Source organism: Mustela putorius, unplaced genomic scaffold, assembly GCF_011764305.1.
Source record: "Mustela putorius furo isolate JIRA1106 unplaced genomic scaffold, ASM1176430v1.1 tig00000738_pilon_pilon_pilon, whole genome shotgun sequence".
Taxonomy (NCBI): domain Eukaryota; kingdom Metazoa; phylum Chordata; class Mammalia; order Carnivora; family Mustelidae; genus Mustela; species Mustela putorius.
The window spans coordinates 9700706-9722526 of record NW_025421463.1 but is presented as its reverse complement, the minus strand read 5'-3'; the positions used below and the strand labels follow the sequence as shown (position 1 = coordinate 9722526).

Below are 21821 nucleotides of genomic sequence, written 5' to 3'. Positions count from 1 at the left end.
CGTACTAGTTACTTTTTTTAAAGATGCTGATATATAGTGGTGAGCATATGAGGTATGGGTCTTCCCCTCTGAAACTTTGACTCAAATGAAGGAGATAGGCCTTAAACAAGGAAGCCATGTGTATAATTATAAATCACACCACTTTAAGATATGGCATTTAAATAGATAAAAACTACAGGTAGAGTTCTAAGGGCCTATCTGAGGCAGAAGCAATAGCATGTGTAAAGGTCCTGGGGCAAGAAGGAACTGGATAGTTTCAAGGGACTAAAAGCAGGGCCCAGTGCTGAGAAAGCCAGGAGTAAGGGGGAAACAGAAGACTTAAACTAGACTGGAGTAATAGGCAGCTGCCAAATCATCATGCTGGTCTTGTAGGCTGGTAAGAATTTCAGGCTTTATCCTAAATAAATGAGAACCATTGAAAGATCTAAGCAGAGGAGTGGCATAATTTATTTTAAAGATATTCTTGCTATTTTGTAGAAAATGAGTTGAAAAGGAGGAAGATTAAAAGGCAATAGGCCATTAAGGAGCTCTTGCAGTCATCCAGGTGTGAAATGATGCCAGCTTGTATGAGAGTGAGAACAGAAACGTTCCCATCCTTCACCCTCAGCAGCTTCAGGCCAGGCTGAAGGTGGTAGGCCTGAAAGAGATTTGAAGACATGACTTTAGGTTCATTAGATCCATCTCCTAACTTTTGGTCAAACCAGCCACAGTAAAATATGATTTTTCCCTCATCCAAGAATCAAACTCATTATCCTCTGTAATAGTTGGGGATATTCACCGTTCATCATCCTATTACACATATTATAGAGGGCGTCTGAGGCAGGTGGCCTCTGAGATGGCCCATCATGAACCATGCTTCTTGGTGTTCATGCTCTTGTGTCATCCCCTACCCCCCACAACTGAGTGTGGGCTGAACTCGCTAATTCCCTTCTCAGAATACAGGAGAAAGGATCATAAGCCACTTTGGATATTACTCAGTCTGAGGGAAGCCAGCTGCCCTATTGTGATTTGCTCTATGAAAAGGACACATGGCATGGAAGTTACATCTCCAGCCAGTAGCCAGTGAGGACCTGAAGTCCACCAAGCAGCCACTTAAACACACCAGGGAGCTTGGAAACAGATCCTCCCCTGTCAAGTCTTGATTGTGGACCCAGCTAACACCTTGACTGCAGCCTTGTGAGGGACATGAGCCAGACGCAGCCAACTAACGTGCACCCAGAGGCCTCAGCCACGTGTTATGTGAGATAACACGTGTTCGTTGTCCTCAACTGAAAGTTCTGGGACAATTTTTTTGGTGCAGCAATGAATATCAGATACAGCAGCATTATGAAATGCCTCTTGTATCCCTAAAAAGAATTTTGGTGTTGAGACATCAGTTCTCTATAGCCACTGGGTCCATTCTTACCAGGACAGTAGTCTCAAGCCACAGAGGCAAAATGTTCCTACAGAGACTAATGTCCAACCCTCTCAGATATGAGTAAGCAGAGATTCAGAGAGAACATAGACCTCCAGCTCACTGATTTAGTGTTCTCATCATGTCTTTGGTCTTGTAACGTCCAGATTGGTTTAACAATGGAGTATTGCAGCTTTTGGGGGCAATGAGCCACAGTCTCTGATCAGAAACTTCCAGGGGAGGTTCAGAGCATTGGCAGTGTATTATTTCCCTGTTGCTCTTGTAACCAATAAACCACAAACCTAGTGGTTTAAAAGAGTACAGATTTATTGCATTATAGTTCTGGAGGTTGGAAATCTAAAAGGAGCCTCACTGGGTTAGAATCAAGATGTTGGCAGAACAGAATTTGTTTCTGGAAGCTCTAGGGGGAAATATATTTACTTGCTTTTCCCAGCTTCTAAAGGCTGCCCACACTCCTTGGCTCCTGACCTCCTTCCGTCTTCAAAGCCAACAACAGCAAGCTGAGTCCCACACTGCGTCACTCTGACATACTCTTTTCTGCCTCTTCTCCATTTAAAAACTCTTGTGATTACATTAGACCCACCTGGAGAATCCAGGATAATGGGCCAATCTCAAAGTCATCTGATCAGCAGCTTTAATTCTGTTTACAACCTGTTAACCATGTGTGGTAACATAGTCACATATTCTGGGTATTAGCATGTGGACATCTTCGGGGTGGGGGCATTATTCTGTCTACCACAGGCACCTTCCCTCCACCTCCCTTGATACCTTGTTGATGGTTGTGGAGATGTTGAGGCAACATTGTAAGTTAGCAATATGCTCTTCCCTCATCCTTTTAGGATTAGATCTTCAACATGCCTCCTCAAGTTCCATTACCAGACAAACCATTGACTGAGTATGTAACTGGACTTCCACTAAGAGGTGTTTTTGACCTCAGGTACTAAGTCAGTAGGTGGCCCAATGGAACTTCTGTGAACACTGAGATCAACCCTTGGAAACTCAAATGCATGCTGGCATATGCATATGCTTGGACTTTGTGCTGGCAGTGGACGGTGCCCAGGGTGAGAATGGCCACATGTTCTACCATCCCAAGGACATATCTTGTCTTCATTTTTTGTGGGGGGTCTTTGTTAGTGGCAAAATCTCACTGGGCCAGTGAGACAAAGTATAAAATGGGGAAGGTAGAAGAAAATTTTCTTCGTTCAGGTGCATAATTCATGGAACCTGAACATTAATATTAATGATCCCGTCCACCAAAGTCAAGCAAATGAAATATGCAAAGGAAGGTAAACAGGGAAGCTCAGAAACTTCAGGTCTTTCAGACTTAGTTCCCCTGAGGGTATAGCTTTAAGAATATAGACAGATTTGTTTAGCAAATTATAGCTTGCTGAGAACCTTCCCATTTATTAATTTACATTATGCTCACAATAACCCTGTAGAGCAGGAGAGACAGGAAGGAACTTCCATTTTATGGATGGAGAAAGTGAGGCTCCCACCCAAGTCACAGTTTGACAGGAGCAGAGCTTCAGAGCTAGAATTCAGAGCTAAAATTCAGGTCACACATGGAGGACATGGGAAGATGGAGAAGAGAAGGGAGTTGAGGGGAATTGGAAAGGGAGGTGAACATAAGAGACTATGGACACTGAAAAACAACCTGAGGGTTTTGAAGGGGCGGAGGGTGGGAGGTTGGGGGAACCAGGTAGTGGGTATTGGGGAGGGCACAGATTGCATGGAGCACTGGGTGTGGCGCAAAAAAAAATGAATACTGTTACGTTGAAAAGAAATTAAAAAAAAAATTTTTTTAAATAAAATAAAATTCAGGTTACCTGATTCCAAATCCCACGTTTTCTCCGAAGACTTCCTCTGCTGTGTTAGCTGTCATGTGATATAATTAAGATGACACACAAACCCTCCTCAATGTTAAATAAAGCAACAACAACAAGTAAAAGCCACTGTACCAAGAACATTTTATAACCTCTCTATCTTATACAGTCACTGTATCTATAAAATGAGATACAAGTAGGGCTCACTGCATACGTTTCTTGGGTGATTAAATGAAATAATGTACAAAGAAAAGTCAAATGGTGCCTGAAAACAGTAAGCACTTAGTGAATGGCAGTTACTACAAGAGCTAAGTAGCTAAATAAGATGGCTTTCCAGGCAAAATTATTGACTTATTCATTCATTTATTCACTCAGCCAATATCCATAGAGCCTCTTTTTTTTTTTTACCAGTTTTATTAGCTGTTCATACTTAATGTAGACAATTTGATAAGTTTGAACATATGCATATGCTTGTGAAGCCATCACCACAATACAGGTAATATGTAGAATCTTCATTACCTCCAAAAATTCCTTGAGTCCCTTTTGTGTTGTGAGAACATATAACATCTTAGCATTAGTCTTGTTAAGTATGGACACTGGGCAGAGCTTCTGTGGCAAACTGCAAAGTTGTTCTGAACATTGTGGTTACCAGAGTGAACAAAAGAGACAAAGACCCTTCTCCTTTACCTTTTAATGAAGGGGGTTGACATTTAACAAATAAGAATAGTAGTTACCTGGTAATAAGATGGAGATATTTAAGGCAGGATAAGGAAGGACATGAGTACCAAGAGGGCCAAGACGATCCTCTCTGTGGTGTTATTAGATCTGCATGAAGTGTGGGGGTGAAAGCCACAGGCCATGGCTCTTAGAGAAGAGTGGTCCAGCCATGGAAAAGAGCCAATTCCAAGTTCTTGAGACAAGAGGTATTTAGCAGCTCAGCACGTTGGCTTGCATCTTGGGGATTTTCATGACGTCTCAAACTCAAAGTGCCATGTGCTTCTACTTTCCATCACCCCCCAAGTTCACTGGGATTTACTTCCCATGTCTCTGCAAGGAGGCTCCCAGTAGAAGATAGAATTTCATCTTTCAGGTCTTGTTTCAGGACACTGACTTTTTTTTTTTTTTTTTTTTTTTTTTTTTTAAAGATTTTATTTATTTATTTGACAGAGAGAAATCACAAGTAGATGGAGAGGCAGGCAGAGAGAGAGAGAGAGAGAAGCAGGCTCCCCGCTGAGCAGAGAGCCCGATGTGGGACTCGATCCCAGGACCCTGAGATCATGACCCGAGCCGAAGGCAGCGGCTTAACCCACTGGGACACTGACTTTTTAGCTGGAAGCTGGGTGTCTGAGTACTTGATCAAACCCACATCCTGTCGCTGCTTGGCCCAACTGATAAATCCTACGTCTTTACCACAGCACCGTTAAGTGCTAACTACTCTGTGTAGTTGACTCAACAAATATTTACTTAGCAGGTACTAGGTGCTGGCACAGTGCCAAGTATGGGTATACAATTAATTATCCACCTTGTTTTACTTATGGTTAGTTTCTGAAGGGCAAGGATTGTGAGTTTCTTTTATGGTTGCATCCCTAGGACCTAGGATTTCCTTGATAAAAAGCATGAGCTTGAGAGATATTTGATGAATTAGTCAGATCAAAATGCAATGCATTTACAACTCTTCATTTCTCCCTACCTTTCATAAAAATAACCTTAAATTCCTTATATTTTACTTCACTGAGGTTCATTAAAGCTCTTTGGTTAAATTATTTCATTGAGAATTAGGAGACCTAAAAATATTCACTCATTTCAGTTCAGTAATTGTACTTTTAAGAAACTACTCCAAGTAAATAAAAAGAACCTGGGCAAATATTTGAGCATAAAAGTACCCTTTTCAGTATTATTTATTTTAATTGAAATTGGCCACAGGCTGTCTACCCAGCAGTATAGTAACAGTCATGTAAATTATGTTTCTTCCTGGACATGTGTATCATTTCTCTTCTTCTTTCTTATTCTTATCATCCATTTTATTTTCTTCTTTCAAAGAAAGCTGTATTATCTAGGACTCAACTGAGAGCTTTCCATTTTGAAAGATGACAACTATAGGGTTGAGGGAGAAAGTTAAGTCTAGCCCATAAAAAACTATGAAAAGTTAGTGGCTTACTTTACTGAGATATGCACATTTTCCTGGATACTTTACCTCGAGGTAATTTCGGCTGGGTTATTCCAGAGAAGATTTGCCTAGGTTTCTGTCAAGTGCATAGGGATAGAGTCTACAAAGCTAGGACCATTTTAAACTGACCTCTTATCTGGAAATTCAACAGAAAGAGTGAATTCTGACTGCAACCTGTATGATGACACGTTTGTGTTTGTAAATGCTCATGAGATATTTTTCTTCTTTATTTATTGCTAAGGTTTGCTTAGGCAAATTTGTTTTTGTTGCAAAGTTCTTTGCAATTCTCTAGGACGTGTATTTCTAACTCCCCTGTGCGCTAAAGCATACTAACACTCTGCAGAGCCCAGTTTTATTGGGGGAGATCCTACAATAGACATCACCTTGTCTTGAGTGGGCTTTGGGTTTTGTCTTCTGTCTCCAGCCTGAAGAGCCGCAAGAACTTAAAATCAAGTTTCACAAAGATCAGAAAATGTCCTCCAGGAACAAGGTAGCTTCGGTGCTATGCTTATATTTCTATGTCCTTATCATGAGCATCACTTCACTTCTTGCCAGCTCAAAGAAAGCACTCAAAAAGATGTAAAAATATTTCATCCAACAGTGACAGGTGTTTTCAGCAGAGGGTTGTGGAGTAGTACTGGTAGGAGGCACCAGGTTTACGATGTTGCTAGAAACAGCAGTCCCGGGACGCCCGGGTGGCTCAGTTGGTTAAGCAGCTGCCTTCGGCTCAGGTCATGATCCCAGCGTCCTGGGATCGAGTCCCGCATCGGGCTCCTTGCTCTGCAGGGAGCCTGCTTCTCCCTCTGACTCTGCCTTCCACTCTGCCTGTGCTCGCTCTCACTCTCTCTCTCTCTTACAAATAAATAAATAAAATCTTTAAAAAAAAAAAAAAAGAAACAGCAGTCCCTCACTCAGTGAGAGAAAGAATTCAGACACAACCTCAAATTTGCCTGCCTTTCCTTCCCATTGCATCACTTCAAAACAATATTCATCTAACATGACTGTAGTGACCCTTCCAGCTTAATCAGACTAGAACATGGGGGCTACATTTAATTCTAAGAACATACTTTACTTCATGACTCAGATCCAGAATTGTTCCTGCTCATGCTGAAGCAGAGGAAGGCACTGAGCCTTGTGGCAGGAGTGCAGCAGACAGCGAGTTAAAGGGAGAAAGCAAGATATGATTCTTGGGGTGTTGTTTTGCCCCAGGAATGATAATAAGTGATAAACGAGTCCATCTTCCTGCTCCATTCTCCTCCCAGCTTTCTTCCCTCCCTAGTCCATGTGGGCAGCATTAGTCTCAGAATCCAAGAGGGAGGCAAGTCAAGATTAATGGACTGTCACATGTTTATATAAAATCTGTTTTTCCTTTTCCTCTTCAGTGAGATACTCAAACACATTATGACGAGCAATATAAAAACTACAACAGGTAGACATTTTGCTTGCATTTTCTCAGCCTCCATCAAAAGAAAGCATCGTCTTGGTCCTGATGTCTTCTAACAGAATTATCATGGAAAAAAATAAAATGAAGGAAAATCGTTCCAGCTCCATATTTTATTTATACAAGGAGGAACTAAAATTCTCTACATGCTGAAAAGGAAAGGTGCCCTTCTAACATCTATCTACCCATCTCATTCTCCATCTACCTGTTCACCGACACCTCCGCTCATTCAGTAAACCATCCATCAGTCTATCCATGAAATTATCTCCCTTCATCCATTTATCTTTGTCCATCCACCCTTCAATCCATTCACCCAACCACAATTCTATCCATCAATACATTTCCCATCTACTCATTTATTCACCCATCCATCCATTCATTTATGTTTACCTACCTCTATCCATTTATCCATGTACCTATCAATCCATTTCTTGATCCATCCATCAATCTATTCAGAAATATTTTTGAGCACCAGATGCTGAATTGGTCTGCATATAATTACAGAGATAAGCACTGCTACCATAGGAGGCAAAATCTGGCCAGTACTTTCTTATGAACAAAGTATTCAGGGGAGTCTGAGAATGCAGCAATTAGTGTTCTGTGGAAAAGAAAAAGAGAAAGATAATGAAGCTTTGATTCTGCACTTAAATGATACGCAAATTTTAACAGGGGGAAATTGGGTGGGTTAATTTTGGGGTCCTGGGGAATATAAGGTTCCAGAATTTCTCTCAATTCTCAGAGAAATCCTATATTCTTCCCAGCTATATGAACCATAAGTTCTCCTTTGGCTTAAGCTATTTTGAGCTGCCTTAACTACCATTTGTACGAGCAGTGTTTTGACTCTCAAAACGCCTGAACTCTCCCATCTCATGAGTGGCAACTTCATGTAGTGGTTAAGAGCCTGAACCCCAAATTTGCCAGATCTTTGTTGAGGGTAATAATTACTGTCTCATAGGGTTATCAGATACTGTTTTTAAATATTTGTATAATGGAGGTGTGTAAATGGTTGCTATTGTTATTCACTGACTTTTTGTAAGATCTTTAGTAAGTAGTCATATGACCTTTGAATAAGCCAGAGGTAACTGTGGCCCCTACCGCCATTATGACTGCTTATTAATTTATTAATCCATCCCATAAATGTTTAATGAATACCTACTTTATGTAGGTATGCCATGCATTTTTACTTATATCTTTTAATCTCCTATCAGAGAAGCATTATTATCCCTATTTGAGGATAAAGAAACTGAGGCTCAAGGAGATCTTTAAAGCCAAAGGAAGAGGTGGAGCTGGGACTCAAATCCACATTTATTTAGTAACAAAGGTGGTAACACCCGCTATGTGCCAGCCTCTTGTGTGTCAGACACTGTGTTGCTGAAGTGTTCCCAACCCCTATCTTCTTTGGCACCCACAGCACCTGTGACGTAGATGTCACAGCCTCTGTGTTGGAGCTGGAGAAGCTGAGAGGTGGAGGATCTATGTCCCTTGCCTGAGGTCACGGAACTCATAAATAACAGAACCACCATTGTGGACCCAAGTCTCTCTGCCTCCAAAGTCCAGGTAATTACCACAGCGCCTACTTCTCCTGTAAAATTTTACAGGTGAGATGAGTTGCAAACACCCTCCCTATAATACAAGGTTGAAAAGGGCCAACTGGACAACAGAGGTCAGGTATAAGGAGAGATCAAGTTTGGCTAAGCGGGATCAAGGAGGACTTCTCAGAGGAGGACACGTTTAAGCTGGGCCTTCAAGATAAAGTAGACTAGGATAAGCCAGTGGAGGTGGCACTGGGCATCCCAGGCTTTGGGACAAAAGATGAAGGGTCACACCAGCAAGAATACAACACAGAGGACAAAGGGTGAGCTACCCAGTTGGATTGGAAGTGGGCCTCCGGGATACGGGACTCCCTTGCTTCTGCTTACCCATCTCGCAGATTGCAGATAAAATCCTGAATATGGCGGGGGGGGGGTGGTGGTGCAAATCCACTAATCAACAGGAAGAAAATAAAGGCGAGATAATATATTTATTACAAAAAGTAAGACAAAGCTGCCTCCCTCCTGGTCCTGTACTTTATCCTTTGGTGAAGCTGGAGGCCCCAAGCCTCTTGGACTAAGTGAGGGTGCAGGTATTAAAATTAACAGCCAGATGGGAGGTGAGCACTGGAGCTAAACCACAGAATTAGCACTGGCCCTAGATTCAAACTGAATCCCAGTTTTGCTGCCGACTGGTTGTGTGACCTCAGACAAAGGCCCTCAGCCCTCAGAGCCTTTGTACCCTCATTTTCCAGGCAGAACAATGGCAGACACCTCATGGGAGGGTTGTGATGGTCATGGCCATGCACCTCACAAATGTACCCATCTAGTCAATGTTGCTCGGATCCTCCAGCATGAGGGGAGAGGAGGAAGGGCACAGAAAGGCAGGTGGGGTGCAAAGAGAGAGAAGAACAAGGCCACCAGTGTGGATGGTAAAGGTGGTGAGTACCTTCCTGGGGACTGTAACCTCCATCTTAGTGTGTGTGTGTGTGTGTGTGTTTCCCAATTCCGCCCACACGATATCCTGCAACGCTGACTCTTTGGCGTTAAATATCAAGCCTTTACTGCAGCAATTAAGAACTCATAAAGCCATCCTTATGAGTGTATAATAAAATGAGCTACATTTGGGTTGCCCAAGTGAGATTGCCACGTGGGGGACTCAGCGCTAACCACTGGAAAAGTGACATTGAAGGTGGCAGGTGTGACGGTGGCTGTGGCCATGACTCTCTCTGGCTCAGGGCAGGAGGCTCAGATAGGACGCTGACCATGGGGCACTGGAGAAGAGCCCTACAACATGTCTGGAGGCTGGGTCCAGCCTCAGCAGGTCCATCGGTGACTGCTTTATTTCTCTGACTTGCCACATCTTCCCACATTAAATGTTTGTTTCTGTTTTAACATTGTGTGACTTGGTCTATCAACATACCTGAAACCTGGGCATTCTTCTACTAGTGGCTGTTGATGTGGAATGAGAACAGGCTGACTTCTCCCCATCTCCGACTCCAATGCCAGCACCGCAAGAAGACACTTGTGCTGGAAAGGGGTCCACTTGCAACCCTCACTTAAGGCTGTCCTCCTCCTCTCTCATTATTCACCCATGTAGCATCATTATTCACTCATGTAGCATTATTTACCAGGATATTCAGTAAATATTTGCTAGAAAAAGGGGCAGAGGGAGGATGGAGAGAAGTAGGGAAGAAAGGAAGGAGGAGGGAGAAAGGGAGGCAAAGAGAAAATGAAAGAGGGAAGATAAGGCGTGGTCCTTTTCTCTAGATGTCATAAACACTCTCTGTCCCGTGGCCACATGGCTGAGAGTGAAGAACTCGGTGATGTGACAGTAGAGCCACATGATGTGCGGGCTCCCAAGTGAATTCTTGGGGAAGAGCTACCCACTTGATCCATTTGACATTTATGGAACTGCAAAGGCGTGAGAAGCAAACTTCTGTTGTGTTGAACCACTGAGATTTATTTTGGGGTTTGTTGTTTTAGCAACTTGTGTTAAATATCCTGACTAATTAAAGCACCTACAATATGCCAGTTTATGCCCAACATATTTTGGAGAGTCATGAGATTTAAGAGGTTGTTTAACCATTTCCAGTAATGAGCTGCTGATACTCTCTCTCTTTCTTGCTCTTTTCTCTTCCTCCTCCTCTTCATTTCCTCATCTCTGAAAATCTAGACCATGATCCTTCCAGCTCCATAGTCTTGAAAGCTGCTGTTCCTGAGTGCTTTCCCTCTGCAGCCTGGTTGTACCTACTGGTCATTTAGTTATATGGGTATGCTGTCTCCTGTTCATTTTCAGGCTTCTCAAGTCCAGGGACTATCTTGCTAATCGGAATCTCTTCACAGTTGCCAGAACATTTGAAGGTATATTCTGGGTACTCGAGAGTCCCTGGCAGAGCCGAGAAATGTAGCCCTTCTCACTCCAGCCCATCCAATGCTCTGGCCTTGCGTGTGTAGGAATTTTACAACTCACACACTCCTTACACATGCCTCCCAACACCCTCCCGGGGCAGACCTGGCAAAGATCACTGTCACCATATTACATATAAAGAAAGACTTCTCTTATGTTACTCAGGGCATAAGTACCAAAGCCGCTATTCCCTGTCACACATTCTCACTACTGCTATGTTCTCTGTAGCCTCCTAGCCTTGGTACATATACGGCTGACCACCAATCGACCACCCACTGTAGGTTCCTCAATGGGTCAGAGATGGCTTTGGGTAATCTCTAAGCCCACCATCCCAGTGGCTGTCAGGACTCATAGAAGAAAGGTAGTGGGTAACCCTGACAGTGAAGAACATATGGCCACAGTTATGAGAAGTCAGTCTTCTCTCTAAGGGATTCTTAAGGTCTGTTGGTGTCTTTTGTGAGCCAAAGGCTCAAAAGGTCCACTGGGGACTTCTACTCATGTCTTGGAAGGACCACCAAGTCAGCTGTGATCTAAAGCATTGTGCTCTTGGAAGCCACCACAGAAGGTGGAGATGATGCCAGAGACAGTTCTAACCGAATGGCTGGTGCTTCCCTGCCTCCAAATGCTGTGGGTGTACTGGAGTCACGTGACTAGTTCTGGCCAATGGACTGTGAGCAAAACTGACCCTGGAGTCTGTTGCTATGTGACTTGCAGCACTTCCCTGTGGAGAAGTCCTTTCTCCATCCCAGTGGGGTCAGCTTTGGTTAGTGGAATGGGAGCAGAAGGAATTGATGTGCCACCTTCAAGCACGAGGCCTTTATGATGTCCAGCCTCCCTCTTAGGGGCTACCCCTTTAGCCTGAATCCTAGAATGAGAGAGACCCATGGAGCAGAATCACAGTCTACCTGCTGTATGTACCATAGCCTTGCAGTGCTAGTGAGAAGTAACTTATAGGACTCTGAGACCTTGAGTTACCCTAGTACAGTCCAGCAACCCCTGACCAGTACATGGGCCAAATGGTAAAAGGCTCTGCACAGCTTAATGTGACTTTTCCCCAGGAAGCCCCTCTGTTCCTGTATTTACGCAACCTTCTAAAGTCATGAATGCTCTATGTGTGAATTCTTTTTGAAAGAAACCCCAAATGGGGACATTCCTTGTACCGATTGATGGTGGAGAAATGCAGAAAGGGCCCAAGAGCCACAGGGGCCCAAACAGGAAAGCTCCTTCCTGCACTCCCTACACTATTAGCAGAAATTGGAGACTTCCATGGACCATGGGTTAGAAGTCATCTGGACAAATTAATTTGAACCTCAACAGCTAGAGAGAGGCCTCACTGATATCCATATCGCATAAGGATTTTTCTCTTAATTGAACAAAAATACAACGGCGTTGAAGGATTCACTTTAGTGAAACATTCGGTTTGTTCTAAGAAATTCCTATGATAATAGACCTCCCACTCTCTTGCATTCCAATATTGCTTCCTCAAGGGGACAGTGTTGTCAACTGTGCAAGATCCCTGATTGTTTTGTCTGTGCTATAGCCTAAGGGTGGATGCTGGATTTTGGGAAGTCTTTGGATTGCACAGTCCAATAGTAATGTGAACCATACAGGTAATTTCACATTTTCCAGTAGCCACACTGAGAAAACGCAGAGAGCAAAAGTTAATTTTAATGGTATGTTTTATTCAACCCAATAGATCCCAAATATTACCATTTCAACACGAAACTGGCGTACACTATTAATTAGCTATTTTACCTTTTATCACATTAAGCTCTTGAAATCTGGTGTGTAATTTATACTTAGAGCACATCTCAATTCGGCTACATTTCAGGTGCTCAGTAGCTACCTGTGGACAGTGTCTATTGAACTGGACATCACAGTTCTGAGCTCTGCCTGTGTGAAAAATAGCTTGGACAAAGCAGTAGCAACTTCTCCTCTGGGTTCTATGGTGCCCTGGTTAGTAGGCCTGACCTCGGACCTCTCCTACTTTTCCTTTATGAATTATCATTGTGCCTGGAAATGGAGCAGATCTCATCCCATGCCCGCCTGGCCAGACCCAACAGAGCAGCTGCTGATTGGAGGAGAGATATAAAAAGTGCCAGATGCATATTCCACCTGTTACCTGCCAAGACTGCAGGTCACCTGAGGGCAGATTTATAGCTTGGCTTTCTCCATCTGCCCTCTCACTTCTGCGCGTGGTTACTATGCATTCTTTCCGGCATGTTCTCTTGGAAGCTTACCCTCCCTTCTCCCCACTCCACTCATCTCCACTCTGAGAAAGTAAGGCCCTAGTTATTTCAAATGGGGCTTGACGCAGCTTCACAAAGAACATAAAATCAAACCATTTTCACAGGCAATCACACCCGGGCAGTTAAAATAAACTGAGAACTCAAATTACAGTCCATTACTGTCGGATTCGGTGCTCCCTGTCTCTCCGCATCCCTTGGCTTCTGGAAAAAAAAAAGGGGGTGGGAAGGGGCACAGGGCACCCTCTCCTAGAGCCTGCTAATAGGCGGGGCCCACCGCAAAGGCCTTGATTTCTCCCATCAATCAAGTGGAAGGACTAGAGAGCAGTTCTGTCGCTGTTGAAGCAGCTGAAAAGTAAATGATGGTGTTGACAAGCTCTAAGCAAAGATCCTTTCAACACGTGATTGGCAGCATGGACCGAAAAGTACATCTACAGTGTGCAACATAGGCATGAGTGCGCGCGTGTGTGTGTGTGTGTTCTCTTCCTCACACCGATGCAGTGCTGACAGACGCCCTGTTTCATGAGAGTCAGAGTCAGAGTGAGACAATCTAATTTCACAGGGGCATCCTTAACCTATCAGATTGGTGCCTCTTCCATAAAATGAGAATAAAGCCATTCCCTGCATAGGGTTGTTAGAAACGCAAACATAGGAAGCCTTGTATCATTTACTTTCTGCTTACTTACTTGTAAATGAAGGGGGTGTGGTATGAACCTTCCAGACCCTGTTCATAGAAAGGTAGGAAGAGCAATGAAGGTTGCCCTCTAGGCCAATTTGGAGGTGTGAGTATGCTCTGAAACTTCTCTCTGATCCAACTGCATGGAAATTACAGATAAAATATTTTTATAATAATGAGAACATGCCTGTGTTCAAAAGCATTAGGGAGAAAAAAGAAGGAGGAAAGAAAATAGGTAGTAGAGAACCCAGAGCAGTAAGCCTGGAGCTGAAGTATATTGTGAAATGTGGGAGTTTGGATCAGAGTCAGGTAGTTTGGGTCAGAAACCCCTTTCTCAGATGCGGATGGGAATAGAATGCATCCCATAATTGGAAAAGATTGTATCTCCATGTGAAGCCAGGGCCTGGAGGGCCCATAAACAGAAAACTTAATACCTTTGACTTCCCACCTTATACTGTGACCTGGAGATGCTAGCAAAATGTGGCTGGTGCGAAGTGGGTCCCCTTTAGAGACTGGCACCTCGTTTTACAAGTGGATCCAGGATTGCACAATCCAGGAGAAGGAGGAGTCCTCTTCTGACACAAAATTATGCACTCTCCAGCTTATACATTCCTTACTCTTTTAAACTGTGTTTAAAGACAAACTGGAATATCTTCCCTAGCTCTGTATCATTCCCACAGTGAGAAAATAATGATAATAGTCATTCATCCATCCATCCTAGATCCTCTATTGTTGGCCAGATACGGTGTGAGGGAAACACAGTAAAATAAAGCCAGTCCTTCTGGCCAATGATAACAAGAGCACAACCAGGCATGTACATACAACTCACAGCTTGTTGGAACCCTGCACCCACCCAATGGGGGATTCTCAATCCCCACATATTGAACAAATGAAGAAATGAAGGCTCTGCTGGGTAAAGTAGCTTCCATCAAATCACCCAGGTAGTATGCTGTGGGCAGAGGCTAGAACTCGGATTTTCTGATGACTGGAAGAACCCAGAAGTCATCCCTGCAAAATAAAAGGACTTGGTATGGAATGTGTGAGCCCATGTTGGCATGAAAGGCAAAAACTCAGAATAAGCCCTTCCCAACTAGAGGGAAAGTGGGAAATGAAGTAGAGAGAAAATGTTGTGTAAGGGATAAGGTCCTACTTCACACAGAGTGGGATGGCTATAATTTCTTTAAAAAGGATAATGACTAGTGTTGGCAAGGATACACAGAAATCCACCCATCTATTCATCCATCCATCCAACAATCCATCCATCCACCCAACCATCCATCTATCCATCCATCCATCCATCCATCCATCCATCCCGTACATTGTTGCTGTGAACAAAAATGGTATTTGTGACAGACAAACACGTGGTGGAGAACAGTTCCTTAAAAAATTAAACACAAAATAATCACATGACCCAGCACCATACCCCAAAGAATTGATAACAGGTTCTCAAGCACATATCCACATGTATATAGCAACATAATTCACACATGTAGCCAAAAGGTGAAAGCAACCCAAACATCCATCAGTGGATAAATGGATAAATTACGGTGAATGAACATTATTCACCCAAAAAAGGTGAGAAGTACTGACAAAATGTATCCGCAAACCTCAGAAACGTGATGCAAAGTGACAGAAGCCAGAAACAAAATGTCAAAGTCATGAATCTCTCATAGTTTGTCTGATTTCTTCTCATTCAATTTTCTCTCCCTTTCCCTCCCATCCTCTGCGCTAATTTAAATTAAAAAAGAAAAGAAAAGAAAAGAAACAAAAAGTCACATATTACTTGATTTCGTTTAAATGAAATACCCAGAGTAGAAAGGCCCATAGAGACAGAGAGAGAGCGAGAGAGCAAATAAGTGGTTGCCAGGGGCTTTGTGGAGGGGGGATAGGGAAGTAACTATTTAATAGATACAGGGTTTCCTTTTAGAGTAATGGAAGTTTGGAAACTAGATAGAAGTGGTGGTTGCACAACATCATAAATGTCACTGAATTGTTGCCTTTCAAATGGTTACTTTTAAGTCATGTTAATTTCACCCCATGGGATCAGAGGGGTGGGGGGAGTGGAGCAGGGGCAAATTACCAGAAAACCCAAGCTACTCTGGCTTAAAGTTTACAGTCTTCTTTTGGTGCAGCCGTGGTGCTTTTCTCATTTGGTTCTGGTGGTGAAACCAGCACCAAAACTGATCTGTGCTAGAAAGAATGGAAGTTAAATGCAAATGTCCTTAAGAGGGACAATCAAAATAACAAAGTTTAAAAAAAAAAGTATTTATATTTTTATCATGTTCAGTTCGCCACTGTATAGTACATTAGTGCTTGATGCAGTGTTCACAGTGTTCAATGATTGATTAGTTAAGTGTAACACCCAGTGCTCATAGCGGCATGTGCCCTCAAGACTCTTTAAAATTCGGTCTACTCTCTTCTTTGCTGATGAAGACATTTGACCAGCTCCCAAACCCTTTCTAATACCTAGTTTCAACGTTTAACCTAGGTTGAGAGATCTCTGTCTTTGCAGAATTGCTGGCACAGTTCTGGGGTCTGGCAGTGACTTAGGGAGCAGATGCAGAATGGCGGGAACAGGAGGAAGGGATGGGTCAGAAGACGTGAGGAAGTAAAGTGGAAACAAATGTGTATACAGCTACACTCCCTGATGAAAAGTAAACTTCCCTTGGGTCAAGGAGCATGTCTTATTCATCACTGGCAGAACCTATTAGAGAATCTAATTTATGGTAGGCACTCAGTAAATGTTTGTTTAATAAATAAACTATAAAGGAAAATACATTTGGGTTTTACCCTGCTGGCCTACCTCATGAATCATAACACGTAGGAAAAAGCAATACTTCATAACTAACTGAATTCTTTTGTTCATTTAATCCATCCACCCATCTACCTATCCATCCATCCATCCATCCATCCACTTTCTGTGTGTTCAAAATTCGACAAGCTTGTATTGGCTACACTATGCCAGCCACTGTTCCAGAAGCTGTGGCTACAGATCTGAATAAGACATTGCTGCCCTCCAAGGGTTTGGGGGTGGTAGAAAATGGCACTTGAGAAGTAGGCAGACACTGGGTAGTGAAGGTCTTGACCAATCAGATGGAGACGCTTCCCAGACCGCTCAACCACTGAAGGAGCCTTGTTAGGGCAGGTGACGTGGGTGAAAACTATGGAAGTCCAATTTTCTACTAAACCCAAGGGACAAAGGCAGAGTTAGAAGGAGAGATAAAAACAAGAAGACCAAAATCCAGGTAAATTCAAGAATGAGGTGGGGAACTCATTAAGGGGGGGGGGCAGCCCAAATAACCTTGTTAGCTGAATTATGGTGCCCCACCTTTGTCATTACTGGGTGTCAGTTACACAGATAAGGGGAAGGTCTGCCTGATATAGAAAGAAAGGTGATGGGGAACAATGACTGTGACAGTGGGTGTGCCTGTTCCCCTAAACTGCCGTTAGAAGTCAGACTGTCCCCTCAAAGATGTCCTAATCCTTGGATCCTGTGAATAGGTTATGTTACTTGACCCAAGAGACTTCACTATTATAATTAAGTTTACAGACCTTAAACTAGGGAGATTATCCCAGACTATTGAGTGGACCTTATCTAGTCACAGGAGCCCTTAGAGGCAAAGAAAGGTCTAGCCTTAGAAACACGTGGCAGGTGGACAAGTCAGGCGGGTTTAAAGCAGGGGAGGCAGTCAGCCTGCAGTTCCTGGAGAAGGGACAATTGGAAAGCATGAGGAGGAATGGGGACAGCCTCTGGGAACAGCAACCTTAACCATAAAGCACCTATGTCACCAGCAAAATGCCTTCATTCGGAAATGGCCGAGGAATTGCAATTCAGGATAAAGAAACTATGGAGAACTACAGGCAAGTCCAAAGAGACAAACGGAAGGTCAGCTTTTATGAGGTTTTAGGAAGAAAGGGTTGGGGGGAGGGTTGTTTTGAACACCAGTTCACTAGAGAAGAGTGGGAAGTTGTGGTGGTTTCTCTTTGGCCACTGGCAGTGCTGGGCAAAGTGGTGGGTATGAAGGAGGGCACGTATTGCATGGAGCATTGAGTGTGGCACAAAAAACAATGAATTCTGTTATGCTGAAAAGAAATTTTAAAAAAAGAGTGTTCTTCCTTCTTTTTCTTTTTTTAAAATCTTCCTTCTTTTTCTTAAAAGCAAGAGATAAAATACTTGTGTGAAAAGTATCCTCCCTTGTAAAGATAAGAATTATCTTTCTTCTGCTGTGGGCTTTGAGGCTCCCACGCTCCCTTCGGAGAGATTTCCTTCCCTTGTTTCCACTGGTGGAGCAAAGACTTGTCCCCAAGGCAGCCAGTGGCGGGGAGAGGTGTTTGGGGGGGTGGGAGGGACAGGAACTTAGTCTTTTCTTTTTTTTAATTTTTATTTATTTTTTAAATTTCTTTTCAGTGTTCTAGAATTCATTGTTTATGCACCACACCCAGTGCTCCATGCAATACGTGGCCTCCATAATACCCACCACCAGGCTCCCCCAACCTCCGGACCTTAGTCTTAAAACCGTAAGGAATCAAATTTGGCCAGCAACCTGAGTGAGCTTGGAAGATCTGCTAAATCTGGTACTTTGTTAGGCTGAAACTCCTGCGTGGCCAAGTGGCATTTCCTCTTTTGACAGCAACATGTGACCAGAGCTACTTCCCGCAAGCTAGTTTGGGGGAAGGCTTTGTGTTCTGGTGTGTGCATCACAACGTTGCTTATAGAAGCAAAAGAACAAAGGAATGAACAAAATGTGCAACAAGTGTACAGCTAAATAAATGTGAGTGGATAGTCCTGAGTTAGAAAAACTGTGTTTTCAAATAATATTTAATGGCATGGAAAATAGCTCAAAATGTATTAAGTGAGAAAAATAGACTAGTAAACACTTTCACTGGCTTTTTTTCACTAATTTTTGATGTCACTGGCTATAGGAAAAAAGGCTAGAATAAAACACTTCAGAGTGGCTATTGGATCGGGGAGGGAAGGTGGGACTGTATGTTTTGGGATTTTTTTCTCCTTCACTACATTATTGTATTTTTAAGTTAAGTGCGATAGCGGGAGCTACTTCTGTTATCAAGATACACAGCTGTTTTGAAAGACACTGTAAAAATCTGTTTTTTTTAATTACTTTTTTTAGGCTGACAATAAAACACATTTTGGGTTTTATAATCCCACCCAGTAGAGTTTAGGGAGTTATGACCAATTCTCTTCCAGGGTTTTTGAATTCATTGCCTGCTCAATATGTCAGATATATTTTGTGTTCGGTTGTCAGTCAGTAGTTCATGGAGTGTGTTGGATGGCTACATAGCCAAAGCATCCAGATGGTTCTGATTACTATATTAGGATTTTCTATGTGCCATTCTTTACCAGCTTGATTTCTTTTTTTTTTTTTTTTAAGGAAATGAGAGCAGTGCAATTATTCAAAAAAGATTCCGTGAATACATCGCCCATGCCATGTACTGCCTTATTGAGGAGGAATATATTTCTTTTTAAAAATCATGATGCATTATGTTATATGCTGTCATTAGCTTAGGTACCAAGAATTACGGGAGCACAGAGTGGAAAAACCAACCCTAGGATTGTCAATAAATACTACATGGAAAAAGTCATCCTTGACCTGGGTTTTGAAGGCTAATTAGGAGTTGTCTGGACTGAGATACACCGGAGATGGCCATTCTACAAGGCATAATAGAAACAAAACTACAAAGCTGTAAAAAAAAAAAAAAAAAAAAAAAAGGTATTTTTTTTAAAAGATTTTATTTATTTGACAGAGAGAAAGCAAGAACAGGAACACAAGCAGGGAGAGTGGGAGAGGGCAAGCAGGCTTCCCATCGAGCAGGGAGCCCAATGTGGGGCCCGATCTCAGGACCCTGGGACCATGACCTAAGCTAAAGGCAGATGCTTAACGATGTGAGCAACCCAGGCACCCCAAATACATGGTATTTAGGAAAATATGTGAAACTGGCAAACTATATGGCTGTAAAAGTAAATGGGTCAGGCTGGGAGAATATTTCTTTAAAATATTTTATTTATTTACTTATTTATTTGAGAGAGAGAGAGAGAGCACAAGCACACTTAGGAGTGGAGGGAGAGGAAGAGAGAGAATCCCAAGCAGGCTTCACTCCCAGTGTGAAGCCCAACACGGGGCTCGAACTCATGACCCTGAGATCATGACCTGAGCTGAAACCAACCAAGAGTCGAACACTCAACTGACAGCCATCCAGGAGTCCCCACATTGGGAGAATATTTGAATGCTGTGTTAAGGAATTTATGGTTTGGATAATTCCATTGGCAATATACCTCATGAATGGAGTCAGATGACTCAGGGACTCAGCATAAATATACTTAGATCCTCACAGCTTGATGCATTGCGTTGTTAGAAATACTCTAATGAGTCACAGTACAATTATTTGTAACTTTGCTTAGCACATGTCATATGTGCTCAGACTTGTTTTAGGCACTAGGAATAATATGTAAACATTTTAAAAAATCATTTTTTTTCTATTAAGTACATTTGCAGCTTGCCAAATATAGGCCATAGGGTAGGAATGCTAATACTTTTAAAAATAAACGTCACTGGGAAAGAAGACCAAAATATGTGACTCGACTCTAAAGAATAAAAGAACTGGAGTCCTAAGATCCTTGCACAGCATCAGTGCAATTTATAACAATTGTGTGTGCACCGCTGTTTCCAGTAGCAGTAGACCAGGTAGTACAGATGGTCCCACGGACATGGAAGGAGGGGTGACCCAGTGACCCACTGAGAAATCACTTTGTGGGTTTTCAGAGCTGTAGAAGTCCTCCTGCCAACCTTTTTGGAGTTGGGGTAACTCAGCATCAAAAGATGTTTCTACAAAGCTACCTGGAAGTGACTTGTACAAAGGAAAGAAAATTCCTTCAAGGGAAGAGAAAACAAGCGATTCTGTAGTGCATGTGTGTGTGTGTGTGTGTGTGTGTGTGTGTGTATACATGCATGTATTTGTTTGAATAATGCAATGATTAAAGGAACAGACACTGCATCCAGATGCTAAGCTCAAATCTAGGCTCTGCCCCACGTACCGGTTCTGCAGCCTTTGCAAGTTTAATCATCTCTCTGTGCCTCAGTTTCTTTGCAAGGTAGAGAGGATAAAACTATAGTCCTCATAGAATTGTTGCAAGGATTTACTATAAAGCTCTTAGGAAATAATAATGACTACTGTTACTGAGGTCCAGGATCATTTGCTGATGAGCCAGGGAATCAGAAAGAAAGAGACTTAACAGGGAGATGTGCCCCTGAGAATATGCTGGGAGGGGAGGGGTCAGGGAGAAGGGGCACTGGGTCTGAAGATGATCTCTCCCTCTCTTCCTTCTTTATCTTCCTTCCTTCCTTCCTTTCTTCCTCCCTCCTTCCCTCCCTCTCTCCCTTCCCCCTTTTCCTTTCTTCTTTCCTCTCTCCCTCCCATAATTATTTATCGAGCACCTACCATGTGGCTGACACTCTTCTAGATACTAGGGAAATTGCAGTGAACAAAAAAAAATTAAGGTCTATTTTTGGCATTCTTATATTCTAGTGAAGAAGATGGAAAGAACACATTAATTTAATGCCAGGTAGAGTCGGCTGCTAAGAAGAAGTGGAATAAATAGGCTGAGAGATTTGTTTCCTGGGGATAGTCCTAATATTGGTAGGGAAAGAGAAAGTGCTAGACCAGTGGGGGGACACCTCTACTGTGAGGGGCCATATGGGAGTGTCCAAGGAAGGGATGTCTCCCCAGGTTAGTCTTATCATCCAGAGCAATAATGGTCTTTGCTCTCAGATCTTGCAAATAGTGCATCTGGGCATCATGGGAGAGGGGACATCTCCCTGGGTTTTGAGAATTTGTCTCTCACCAAGTGTAATCAGTTTTCTGCTTGTGCTAAGAAACCTCACACATCAGATGACCAACGGCCATGTGAAGATGCCTCCCAACATCCAGGTTATTGGTGAGCAACTCTAGAGGACACTGGAGGCTAAGTGGAATGGGCAGGATGTACCTTGGTTTTGTCTGAGAGCAAGACCAAAGTACACTAGTACACTTGTGTCCTCTAGTACACAGGAAATGGAGGGTTTGATGGTTAATTTGTCAACTTGGCTAGACCACGGCATG

At 42.9% G+C, this 21821-nt stretch overlaps 1 long non-coding RNA gene across 1 annotated transcript; it reads right to left on the bottom strand.

Annotated features, from left to right (window-relative positions):
- Positions 1-436: 436 nt before the first annotated feature.
- On the bottom strand, positions 437-10079 carry LOC101683316. Its single transcript, XR_198771.2, has 4 exons — positions 9798-10079; positions 7240-7443; positions 3241-3289; positions 437-637 (listed from the first exon to the last, which is right to left on the bottom strand). It is a non-coding gene; the product is annotated as an uncharacterized LOC101683316 (long non-coding RNA).
- Between the last annotated feature and the right edge of the window lie 11742 nt (positions 10080-21821).